Source organism: Saccoglossus kowalevskii, unplaced genomic scaffold (assembly GCF_978046115.1).
Source record: "Saccoglossus kowalevskii unplaced genomic scaffold, keSacKowa6.1 SCAFFOLD_24, whole genome shotgun sequence".
In the NCBI taxonomy this organism is placed as follows: Eukaryota; Metazoa; Hemichordata; class Enteropneusta; family Harrimaniidae; genus Saccoglossus; species Saccoglossus kowalevskii.
Window position 1 is genome coordinate 4,083,490 of NW_028188618.1, and position 10,908 is coordinate 4,094,397.

Consider the following 10,908-nt stretch of genomic DNA (forward strand, 5'->3'; position numbering starts at 1 on the left):
CTTCTGGGGAAGGTAAAGAGTATGCTACTTTCCTGCCAGTATCTGGTGAGCGTACAAAACGGGTAACTCTTTGATTCTCGGTTCTATAGCCCTCATAGTATGTTGTCAGTATATTCAGGAGGTTGGAGTCCTTCCATGATATAGCCACCACTGTATCCTTTTGTCTGGATACAAACTGTCCCCTCTCTAAATTTGTTATTGCCTTGTGATTTGAATTTTTCTTGGGGTTGGTACGGAGGGCATTTGGAAATCCCACTCTATCTTGCCTAACGCTGCCAACCACATATATTTCATGATTTTCTAGCAGGTAACTCACCATGTCTACACTGGTATAATAACTGTCAGTGTACAGGACATGATGGCATCCCCTAATGTCAACGATAAGCCTTTCACACAGATCTCTTGTTCTGGACACATCCCTTCTATACTTCTCATGACTACCAGTAATTGACATGATCTCAATCCTGTAGTTGTAGCCTGATTTGCTATCAGCCAAGGCATATATTTTGAATCCCTTAGCATGGGGTTTTCCCTGGATAAAAACTGTAGGTACTCCTCCATAACGACCCTTGTAGCCAACAATAGATTCATCTATGCTAACCTGGCGATGCATGTTGTAACATTCCCGGGAATTGGTGAAGACAGCATCCAGTACTGGCTGTACTTTATACAGAGGCGCTTCTTTTCTCCTTTCTCTGCGTTCTTCATCATTGACTATATTCATTGGGTCAGTTTCTGGGTTGTTACAGTGAAAATACTGCATCAGTTTTTGGTACCTGTTGCGGCTCATAACATTGGCAATGTAGTCATTTCTTATAGCTTGGTAGGTGGACCAGTAGTCTGCTATCTCTGGTTTTGAATCAACACCCATGATGGCAATTATTCCAATCAGTGCACTTATTTCTTCACTGCTAGCTGGAGACCAGAATCTATTCCCTCCATTCTTAGTGATGCACCAGGTTGCATAACTGTTGGTTTCTTTCCATAATCTTTTCACCAGGGATCTTGGAAAGATGGAATAGAAAGCATCAATGGGTTTTGCACCCTCACCCAAATCAATGCTTGGTCCAGGTGTGTTACCAGTGAAGGGCTGTGTATGGCGTTTTTTTAGCATTGTACTCCATCCATCATCATCTATCCTACTACTGTCGTCTTCAGACTCAGAGTAGTGTGCTGGTTCAGTATATACTGTTTTCCAGGTGTTTTCTATAAATTTGGCATTGTGGTTACGTAATCTTAACCGTGCCATCTCTTCATCTTCAGATGAAAAACCACCTATTTCACTCCCTGATGAGGAATCTACTGGAGGTGGTGGGGATGGTGAGGACATGTATGAACCATCATCATCGTCAGAAGTACTGCCATGTACCAGGGCATGGCTTACAATTATCCCCTGCATTTCTGGTAGTGGTTGCTCCCTACTTTCTGATGGTGGTGGGTCTATATTTTCTGGTGGCGGTGGGTCTACACTTTCTGCAGATGTGTCATTGCTTGTATCCATCTTTTCCTCATTTTCAATGTCACTAACAATTGCATCTTTTTCAATATCCCCTTTTTTCTGCTGTTTTTGTCGCACTTTCCCAGACCTGGTTGTTGAAGGCTCTGTAAGGAGAAGCTTTTCTGCATCAGTAAGCTGCAATGAGGACATGCTTCATGCAAGTGGCTCACAGTTGGACCAATTCCTGTAATAACAATGAATGAGAACCCACCGTTACTGACAGGAAACAGGTTTCCATGCATATAAGGGAGGGTGCAGAAGGAAGGGCACTTGGATAGAGAAATCAGCGTGTCCTCCTGCAACTCTCCTGGACACCATAAAATAAACGCCATGCAAAGGAATCACACATAAATGACAGTAGTGCATATCAAAAATATTTGCATTCTAGCAGAGCCAACATGTAGTTATCAATTTTTCATACCGCCCCAGTATGGATATTTTATAGTGTGGATGAACCAAGGCTTTTATATGTGTACTTGCTACCAGCAGAGTTGAACTGGCATGCACTCAGGCCATGCTCAGTGGTATGAAACAGTAGCCTCGTGTATCCATTACGGTATTTTATGTAGTTAGCTTTGACTGATCAGCACTCAGGCTATGCTCAGCGGTATGAAACAGTAGCCTCGTGTATCCATTACGATATTTTATGTAGTTAGCTTTGACTGATCAGCACTCAGGCTGTGCTCAGCGGTATGAAACAGTAGCCTCGTGTATCCATTACGGTATTTTATGTAGTTAGCCTTGACTGATCAGCACTCAGGCTATGCTCAGCGGTATGAAACAGTAACCTCCTGTATCCATTACGGTATTTTATGGAGTTAGCCTTGACCGATCAGCACTTAGGCTATGCTCTGTGGTATGAAACTGTAGGCTCGTGTATCCATTACAGTATTTTATGTAGTTAGCCTTGGCTGAACTGTACTTACCAGTTCTCAGCATGAGCTGTGTACGGGTTTCTTGCAATTCAATGTAGACAAAATTCAACGGGAGAGCTGACAAAAACACGTCCTGTTTTATCCTCAGGAATGCACCAAATAAACAGGATTAGTAAAAAATATTCCCTTGAGTCACCTCTATATGCTAACATGGTTGGCTGCAGGATATATGATATCCCTGACCCAGGGGTGCTGCCAGACCCCACATGTTCAAGACTGCATATTTCTGCAACTTGGGCAATGAACCAGTGATCACTCAATTACATTTTGCTGCACTATGGGAGGTAATCTCTAATTAGGTTGGGCAAATCACCGGCTACCAAAAATTACATTATGGGAGAAAGAGGATTAAATACTTCGGCTAGGCAACAAATCCCGGGAAAAAGTTAGTATGTATGGTGGAATAAAAATATTGATAAGCCTACTGCAGGTGGTATTCCCAGCCGGTCTCCCATGCAAGTACTAACATGCCCAATGAAGATTAACTTCAGTGATCGGACGAGAACTGGTGTATTCTGCATTGGTTTGGCAGTAGGCTGAATATTCGTTGCAATTGGATGTCATTTAATGCTACGACTAGGCAAAAAATCATGGGTAAAAGTTAGTATGTAATTTGGAATAAAAATTTTGATGAGCCTACTGCAGGTGGTATTCCCAGCCGGTCTCCCATGCAAGTACTAACATGCCCCATGCAGATTAACTTCAGTGATCGGACGAGAACTGGTGTATTCTGCATTGGTTTGGCAGTAGGCTGAATATTCATCGCAATTGGATGTCATTTAATGCTACGGCTAGGCAAAAAATTATAGGAAAAATTTATTATGTAATGTGGAATAAAAATGTTGATGAGCCTACTGCACGTGGTATTCCCAGCCGGTCTCCCATGAAAATACTAACTACGCCCGATGCAGCTTAGCTTCAGTGATCGGACGAGAACTGGTGTATTCTGCAATGGTTTGGCAGTAGGCTGAATATTCGTCGGAATTGCATGTCGTTTAACGCTTCGGCAAGGCAAAAAATCCCGAGAAAAAGTTGGTATGTACGGTGGAATAAAAATGTTGATAAGCCTACTTACTGCACATGGTATTCCCAGCCGGTCTCCCATTCCAGTACTAACCACGCCCAATGCAGATTAACTTCAGTGATCAGACGAGAACTGGTGTATTCTGCATTGGTTTGGCAGTAGGCTGAATATTCGTCTCAATTGGATGTCATTTAATGCTACGGCTAGACAAAAAATATAGGAAAAAGTTAATATGTAATGTGGAATAAAAATGTTGATGAGCCTACTGCACGTGGTATTCCCAGCCGGTTTCCCATGCAAGTACTAACCACGCCCGATGCAGCTTAACTTCAGTGATCGGACGAGAACTGGTGTATTCTGCAATGGTTTGGCAGTAGGCTGGATATTCGTCGGAATTGGATGTAATTTAATACTTCGGCTAGGCAAAAAATCCCGGGAAAAAGTTAGTATGTATGGTGGAATAAAAATGTTGATGAGCCTCATGCACGTGGTATTCCCAGCCGGTCGCCCATGCAAGTACTAACCACGCCCAATGCAGATTAACTTCAGTGATCGGACGAGAACTGGTGTATTCTGCATAAAAATGTTCATCAGCCTACTGCACGTGGAAATCTCAGCCGGTCTCCCATGCAAGTACTAACCACGCCCGATGCAGCTTAAATTCAGTGATCGAACGGGAACTGGTGTGTTCTGCAATGGTTTGACAGTATGCTGAATATTCGTTAGATTTGCATGTCGTTTAACGCCTCGGCTAGGCAAAAAATCCGGGGGAAAAATTTGGCATGTACGGAGGAATAAAAATGTAGATAAGCCTTCCACACGTGGTATTCCCAGCCGGTCTCCCATGCAAGTATTAACCACGCCCAATGCAGCTTAACTTCAGAGATCGGACGAGAAATGGTGTATTCTGCAATGGTTTGGCAGTAGTCTGAATATTCGTCGGAATTGGATGTAATTTAATACATCGTCTAGGCAAAAAATCCCGGGAAAACGTTAGTATGTAATGTGGAATAAAAATGTTGATGAGCCGACTGAACGTGGTAATCCCAGCCGGTCTCCCATGCAAGATCTAACCACGCCCGATGAGCCTTAACTTCAGTGATCGGACGAGAACTGGTGTATTCTGCAATTGTTTGGCAGTAGGCTGAATATTTGTCAGAATTGGATTTCAATCAATGCTTCGGCTAGGCAAAAAATCACGGGGGAAAAAAGATAGTATGTACGGTGGAATAAAAATGTTGATAAGCCTACTGCTCGTGGTATTCCCAGCAGGTCTCCCATGCAAGTGCTAACCACGCCGATGCAGCTTACTTCAGTGATCGGACGAGAACTGGAGTATTCTACAATGGTTTGGCAGTAGGCTGAATATTCGTCGTAATTGGATGTAATTTAATACTTCGGCTAGGCAACAAATCCCGGGAAAAAGTTTGTATGTACGGTGGAATAAAAATGTTGATAAGCCTACTGCTCGTGGTATTCCCAGCCGGTCTCCCATGTAAGTACTAACCATGCACGATGCAGATTAACTTCAGTGACCGGACGAGAACTGGTGTATTCTGCATTGGTTTGGCAATAGGCTGAATATTCGTCGGAATTGGATGTAATTTAATACTTCGGCTAGGCAACAAATCCCGGGAAAAAGTTAATATGTACGGTGGAATAAAAATTTTGATAAGCCTACTGCAGGTGGTATTCCCAGCCGGTCTCCCATGCAAGTACTAACATGCCAGATGCAGATTAACTTCAGTGATCGGACGAGAACTGGTGTATTCTGCAATGGTTTGGCAGTAGGCTGAATATTCGTCCGAATTGCATGTCGTTTAACGCTTCGGCAAGGCAAAAAATCCCGAGAAAAAGTTGGTATGTGCGGTGGAATAAAAATGTTGATAAGCCTACTTACTGCACATGGTATTCCCAGCCGGTCTCCCATGCCAGTACTAACCACGCCCGATGCAGATTAACTTCAGTGATCGGACGAGAACTGGTGTATTCTGCAATGGTTTGGCAGTAGGCTGAATATTCGTCCGAATTGGATGTCATTTAATGCTACGGCTAGGCAAAAAATCATGGGTAAAAGTTAGTATGTAATGTGGAATAAAAATGTTGATGAGCCTACAGCACATGGTATTCCCAGCCGGTCTCCCATGCAAGTACTAACCACGCCCGATGCAGCTTAACTTCAGTGATCGGACGAGAACTGGTGTATTCTGCAATGGTTTGGCAGTAGGCTGAATATTCGTCCGAATTGGATGTCATTTAATGCTACGGCTAGGCAAAAAATCATGGGTAAATGTTGGTATGTAATTTGGAATAAAAATGTTGATGAGCCTACTGCATGTGGTATTCCCAGCCGGTCTCCCATGCAAGTACTAACCACACCAGATGCAGCTTAACTTCAGTGATCGGACAAGAACTGGTGTATTCTACAATGGTTTGACAGGAGGCTGAATATTCGTCAGAATTGCATGTCGTTTAACGCTTCGGCAAGGCAAAAAATCCAGGGAAAATGTTAGTATGTGCGGTGGAATAAAAATGTTGATAAGCATACTTCAGGTGGTATTCCCAGCCAGTCTCCCTTGCAAGTACTAACCACGCCCAATGCAGCTTAACTTCAGTGATCCGACGAGAACTGATGTATTCTGCAATGGTTTTGCAGTAGGCTGAATATTCGTCGGAATTGGATGTCATTTAATGCTACGGCTAGGCAAAAAATCATGGGTAAAAGTTAGTATGTAATGTGGAATAAAAATGTTGATGAGCGTACTGCACGTGGTATTCCCAGCCGGTCTCCCATGCAAGTACTAACCACGCCCGATGCAGCTTAACTTCAGTGATCGGACAAGAACTGGTGTGTTCTGCAATGGTTTGACAGTAGGCTGAATATTCGTCAGAATTGCATGTAGTTTAACGCTTCGGTAAGGCAAACAATCCCCGGAAAAAGTTGGTATGTACGGTGGAATAAAAATGTTGAGAAGCCTACTGCACATGGTATTCCCAGCCGGTCTCCCATGCAAGTACTAACCACGTCTGATGCAGCCTAACTTCAGTGATCGGACGAGAACTGGTGTATTCTGCAATGGTTTGGCAGTAGGCTGGATATTCGTCGGAATTGGATGTAATTTAATACTTCGGCTAGGCAAAAAATCCCGGGAAAAAGTTAGTATGTACGGTGGAATAACAATTTTGATGAGCCTAATGCACGTGGTATTCCCAGCCGGTCTCCCATGCAAGTACTAACCACGCCCGATGCAGCTTAACTTTAGTGATCGGACGAGAACTGGTGTATTCTGCAATAAAAATGTTCATCAGACTACTGCACGTGGTATACCCAGCCGGTCTCCCATGCAAGTACTAACCACGCCTGATGCACCTTAACTTCAGCGATCAGACGAGAACTGGTGCATTCTGCAATGGTTTGGCAGTAGGCTGAATATTCGTCGGAATTGGATGTCATTTAATGCTACGGCTAGGCAAAAAATCATAGGAAAAAGTTAGTATGTAATGTGGAATAAAAATGTTGATAAGCCTACTGCACGTGGTGTTCCCAGCCGGTCTCCCATGCAAGTACTAACCACGCCAGATGCAGCTTAACTTCAGTGATCGGACGAGAACTGGTGTATTCTTCAATGGTTTGGCAGGAGGCTGAATATTCGTCGGAATTGTATGTCATTTAATGTTTCGTCTAGGCAAAACATCACGGGAAAAAGTTAGAATGTACGGTGGAATAAAAATGTTGTGAGCCTAATGCACATGGTATTCCCAGCCGGTCTCCCATGCAAGTACTAACCACGCCCGATGCAGCTTAACTTCAGCGATCGTACGAGAACTGGTGTATTCTGCAATGGTTTGGCAGTAGGCTGAATATTCGTTCGAATTGTATGTCATTTAATGCTTCGTCTAGCCAAAAAATCATGGGAAAAAGTTAGTATGTAATGTGGAATAAAAATGTTGATGAGCCTACTGCACGTGGTATTCCCAGCCGGTCTCCCATGCAAGTACTAACCACGCCCGATGCAACTTAACTTCATTGATCGGAAGAGAACTGGAGTATTCTGCAATGGATTTGCAGTAGGCTGAATATTCGTTGGAATTGGATGTCGTTTAATGCTTCGGCTAGGCAAAAAATCCCGCGAATAAGTTAGTATGTACGGTGGAATAAAAATGTTGATGAGCCTACTGCATGTGGTATTCTCAGCCGGTCTCCCATGCAAGTACTAACGACGTCCGGTGGGCTTTACTTCAGTGATCGGACGAGAACTGGTGTATTCTGCAATGGTTTTTCAGTAGGCTGAAAATTCGACGGAATTGGATGACATTTAATGCTTCGGCTAGGCAAAAAATCCATGGAAAAAGTTAGAATGTACGGTGGAATAAAAATGTTATGATCCTACTGCATGTGGTATTCTCAGCCGGTTTCCCATGCAAGTACTAACCACGTCCAGTGGGCTCAACTTCAGTGATCGGACGAGAACTGGTGTATTCTGCATTGGTTTGGCAGTAGGCTGAATACTCGTCGGAAGTGAATGTCATGTAATGCTACGGCTAGGCAAAAAATCATGGGAAAAAGATAGTATGTAATGTGGATTAAAAATGTTGATGAGCCTACTGCACGTGGTGTTCCCAGCCGGTCTCCAAGGCAAGTACTAACCACGCCCAATGCAGACTAACTTTAGTGATCCGATGAGAACTGGTGTATTCTGCAATGGTTTGGCAGTAGGCTGAATATTCGTTCGAAATGTATGTCATTTAATGTTTCGTCTAGGCAAAAAATCATGGGAAAAAGTTAGTATGTAATGTGGGATAAAAATGTTGTTGAGCCTACTGCACGTGGTATTCCCAGCCGGTCTCCCATGCAAATATTAACCACGCCCGATGCAGCTTAACTTCAGTGATCGGACGAGAACTGGTGTATTCTGCAATGGTTTGGCAGTAGGCTGAATATTCGTCAGAATTGGATGTCGTTTAATTCTTCGGCTAGGTAAAAAATCCCGGGAAAATGTTGGTATGTGAGGTGGAATGAAAATGTTGATAAGCCTACTGCACGTGGTATTCCTAGCCGCTCTCCCATACAAGTACTAACCACACCCGATGCAGCTTAACTTCAGTGATCGGACGAGAACTGGTAGTGGCAAAGTACTGAAAACAAGTGGCAAAGTGCTGAAAAGGGTGGCAAAGTACTGAAAAGTTGTGGCAAAGTCGTGGTAAAGTACTGAAAAGTGTGGCAAAGTACTGAAAAGTTGTGGCAAAGTGCTGAAAAGTAGTGGCAATGTACTGAAAAGCAGTGTCAAAGTCCTGAAAAGTGTGGCCAATTACTGAAAAGTTGTGACAAAGTCGTGGCAAAGTACTGAAAAGTGTGACAAAGTGTTGAAAAGTGTGGCAAAGTGATGAAAAGTAGTGGCAAAGTACTGAAAAGTGTGGCAAAGTACTCAAAAGTTGTGGCAATGTCGTGGCAAAGTACTGAAAAGTGTGGCAAAGTACTGAAAAGTTGTGACAAAGTCGTGGCAAAGTACTGAAAAGTGTGACAAAGTACTGAAAAGTTGTGGCAAAGTCGTGGCAAAGTACTTACAATTGTGGCAAAGTACTGAAAAGTTGTGGCAATGTACTGAAAAGCAGTGTCAAAGTCCTGAAAAGTGTGGCCAAGTACTGAAAAGTTGTGACAAAGTCGTGGCAAAGTACTGAAAAGTGTGACTAAGTACTGACAAGTTGTGGCAAAGTCGTGGCAAAGTACTTACAATTGTGGCAAAGTACTGAAAAGTTGTGGTAAAGTGCTGAAAAGTAGTGGCAAAGTACTGAAAAGTAGTGGCAAAGTGCTGAAAAGTGTGGCAAAGTACTGAAAAGTTGTGGCAAAGTACTGAAAGGCGGTGGCGAAGTGCTGAAAAGTAGTGGCAAAGTACTGATAAAGTGTGGCAAAGTACTGAAAAGTTGTGGCAAAGTGCTGAAAAGTAGTGGCAGAGTAGTGAAAATCAGTGGCAAAGTACTGAAAGTTTGGAAAAGTACTGAAAAGTTGTGGCAAAGTCGTGGCAAAGTACTGAAAAGTGTGGCAAAGTACTGAAAAGTTGTGGCAAAGTGCTGAAAAGTAGAGGCAAAGTACTGAAAAGTGTGGCAAAGTACTGAAACGTTGTGGCAAAATGCTGAAAAGTAGTGGCAAAGTACTGAAAAGCAGTGACAAAGTACTGAAAAGTTGTGGCAAAGTAATGAAAAGTGTGACAAAGTACAGAAAAGTTGTGGCAAAGTGCTGAAAAGTAGTGGCAAATTACTGAAAAGTAGTGGCAAAGTGCTGACAAGTGTGGCAAAGTACTGAAAAGTTGTGGCAAAGTCGTGGCAAAGTACTGAAAAGCGTGGCAAAGAACTGAAAAGTTGTGGCAAAGTGCTGAAAAGTAGTGGCAAAGTACTGAAAAGTGTGGCAAAGTACTGAAAAGTTGTGGCAAAGTGCTGAAAAGTAGTTGCAAAGTACTGAAAAGCAGTGACAAAGTACAGAAAAGTTGTGGCAAAGTACTGAAATGTGTGGCAAAGTACAGAAAAGTTGTGACAAAGTGCTGAAAAGTAGTGGCAAAGTACTGAAAAGTAGTGGCAAAGTGCTGAAAAGTGTGGCAAAGTACTGAAAAGTTGTGGAAAGTCGTGGCAAAGTACTGAAAAGCGTGGCAAAGTACAGAAAAGTCGTGGCAAAGTACTGAAAAGTAGTGGCAAAGTACTGAAAAGTCGTGGCAAAGTACTGAAAAGGGTGGCAAAGTACTGCATAGTTGTGGCAAAGTCGTGGCAAAGTACTGAAAAGTGAGGCAAATTACAGAAAAGTTGTGGCAAAGTGCTGAAAAGTGTGGCAAAGTAGTGAAAAGTTGTGGCAAAGTGCTGAAAATTAGTGGCAAAGTACTGAAAAGCAGTTGCAAAGTACTGAAAAGGGTGGCAAAGTACTGCAAAGTTGTGGCAAAGTGCTGAAAAGTAGTGGCAAAGTACTGAAAAGTGTGGCAAAGTACTGAAAAGTTGTGGCAAAGTAATGGCAAAGTACAGAAATGTTGTGTCAAAGTGCTGAAACGTTGTGGCAAAGTGCTGAAAAGTAGTGGCAAAGTACTGAAAAGCAGTGACAAAGTACTGAAAAGTGTGACAAAGTACTGAAAAGTTGTGGCAAAGTACTGAAAAGTGTGGCAAAGTACAGACAAGTTGTGGCAAAGTGCTGAAAAGTAGTGGCAAATTACTGAAAAGTAGTGGCAAAGTGCTGACATGTGTGGCAAAGTACTGAAAAGTTGTGGCAAAGTCGTGGCAAAGTACTGAAAAGCGTGGCAAAGTACAGAAAAGTTGTGGCAAAGTGCTGAAAAGTAGTGGCAAAGTACTGAAAAGTGTGGCAAAGTACTGAAAAGTTGTGGCAAAGTGCTGAAAAGTAGTTGCAAAGTACAGAAAAGCAGTGACAAAGTACTGAAAAGTGTGGCAAAGTACTGAAAAGTTGTGGCAAAGTCGTG

General features: G+C 42.9%; 19 pseudogenes; all 19 read right to left on the reverse strand.

Moving 5' to 3' along the window:
* Positions 1 to 2,851: 2,851 nt before the first annotated feature.
* LOC146727150 (5S ribosomal RNA) lies at positions 2,852 to 2,970 on the reverse strand (annotated as a pseudogene).
* Positions 2,971 to 3,066: 96 nt separating this feature from the next.
* LOC146727151 (5S ribosomal RNA) lies at positions 3,067 to 3,185 on the reverse strand (annotated as a pseudogene).
* A 96-nt stretch (positions 3,186 to 3,281) lies between these two features.
* LOC146727152 (5S ribosomal RNA) lies at positions 3,282 to 3,401 on the reverse strand (annotated as a pseudogene).
* A 100-nt stretch (positions 3,402 to 3,501) lies between these two features.
* Positions 3,502 to 3,621, reverse strand: LOC146727153 (5S ribosomal RNA; annotated as a pseudogene).
* A 95-nt stretch (positions 3,622 to 3,716) lies between these two features.
* On the reverse strand, positions 3,717 to 3,836 carry LOC146727154 (5S ribosomal RNA; annotated as a pseudogene).
* A 213-nt stretch (positions 3,837 to 4,049) lies between these two features.
* LOC146727155 (5S ribosomal RNA) lies at positions 4,050 to 4,169 on the reverse strand (annotated as a pseudogene).
* A 746-nt stretch (positions 4,170 to 4,915) lies between these two features.
* LOC146727156 (5S ribosomal RNA) lies at positions 4,916 to 5,035 on the reverse strand (annotated as a pseudogene).
* A 96-nt stretch (positions 5,036 to 5,131) lies between these two features.
* LOC146727157 (5S ribosomal RNA) lies at positions 5,132 to 5,250 on the reverse strand (annotated as a pseudogene).
* Positions 5,251 to 5,350: 100 nt separating this feature from the next.
* On the reverse strand, positions 5,351 to 5,470 carry LOC146727158 (5S ribosomal RNA; annotated as a pseudogene).
* A 96-nt stretch (positions 5,471 to 5,566) lies between these two features.
* Positions 5,567 to 5,686, reverse strand: LOC146727159 (5S ribosomal RNA; annotated as a pseudogene).
* Positions 5,687 to 5,782: 96 nt separating this feature from the next.
* LOC146727160 (5S ribosomal RNA) lies at positions 5,783 to 5,902 on the reverse strand (annotated as a pseudogene).
* Positions 5,903 to 6,214: 312 nt separating this feature from the next.
* LOC146727161 (5S ribosomal RNA) lies at positions 6,215 to 6,334 on the reverse strand (annotated as a pseudogene).
* A 96-nt stretch (positions 6,335 to 6,430) lies between these two features.
* LOC146727162 (5S ribosomal RNA) lies at positions 6,431 to 6,550 on the reverse strand (annotated as a pseudogene).
* A 214-nt stretch (positions 6,551 to 6,764) lies between these two features.
* On the reverse strand, positions 6,765 to 6,884 carry LOC146727163 (5S ribosomal RNA; annotated as a pseudogene).
* Positions 6,885 to 6,980: 96 nt separating this feature from the next.
* Positions 6,981 to 7,100, reverse strand: LOC146727164 (5S ribosomal RNA; annotated as a pseudogene).
* Positions 7,101 to 7,195: 95 nt separating this feature from the next.
* Positions 7,196 to 7,315, reverse strand: LOC146727165 (5S ribosomal RNA; annotated as a pseudogene).
* Positions 7,316 to 7,411: 96 nt separating this feature from the next.
* On the reverse strand, positions 7,412 to 7,531 carry LOC146727166 (5S ribosomal RNA; annotated as a pseudogene).
* Positions 7,532 to 8,056: 525 nt separating this feature from the next.
* LOC146727167 (5S ribosomal RNA) lies at positions 8,057 to 8,176 on the reverse strand (annotated as a pseudogene).
* Positions 8,177 to 8,272: 96 nt separating this feature from the next.
* LOC146727168 (5S ribosomal RNA) lies at positions 8,273 to 8,392 on the reverse strand (annotated as a pseudogene).
* Between the last annotated feature and the right edge of the window lie 2,516 nt (positions 8,393 to 10,908).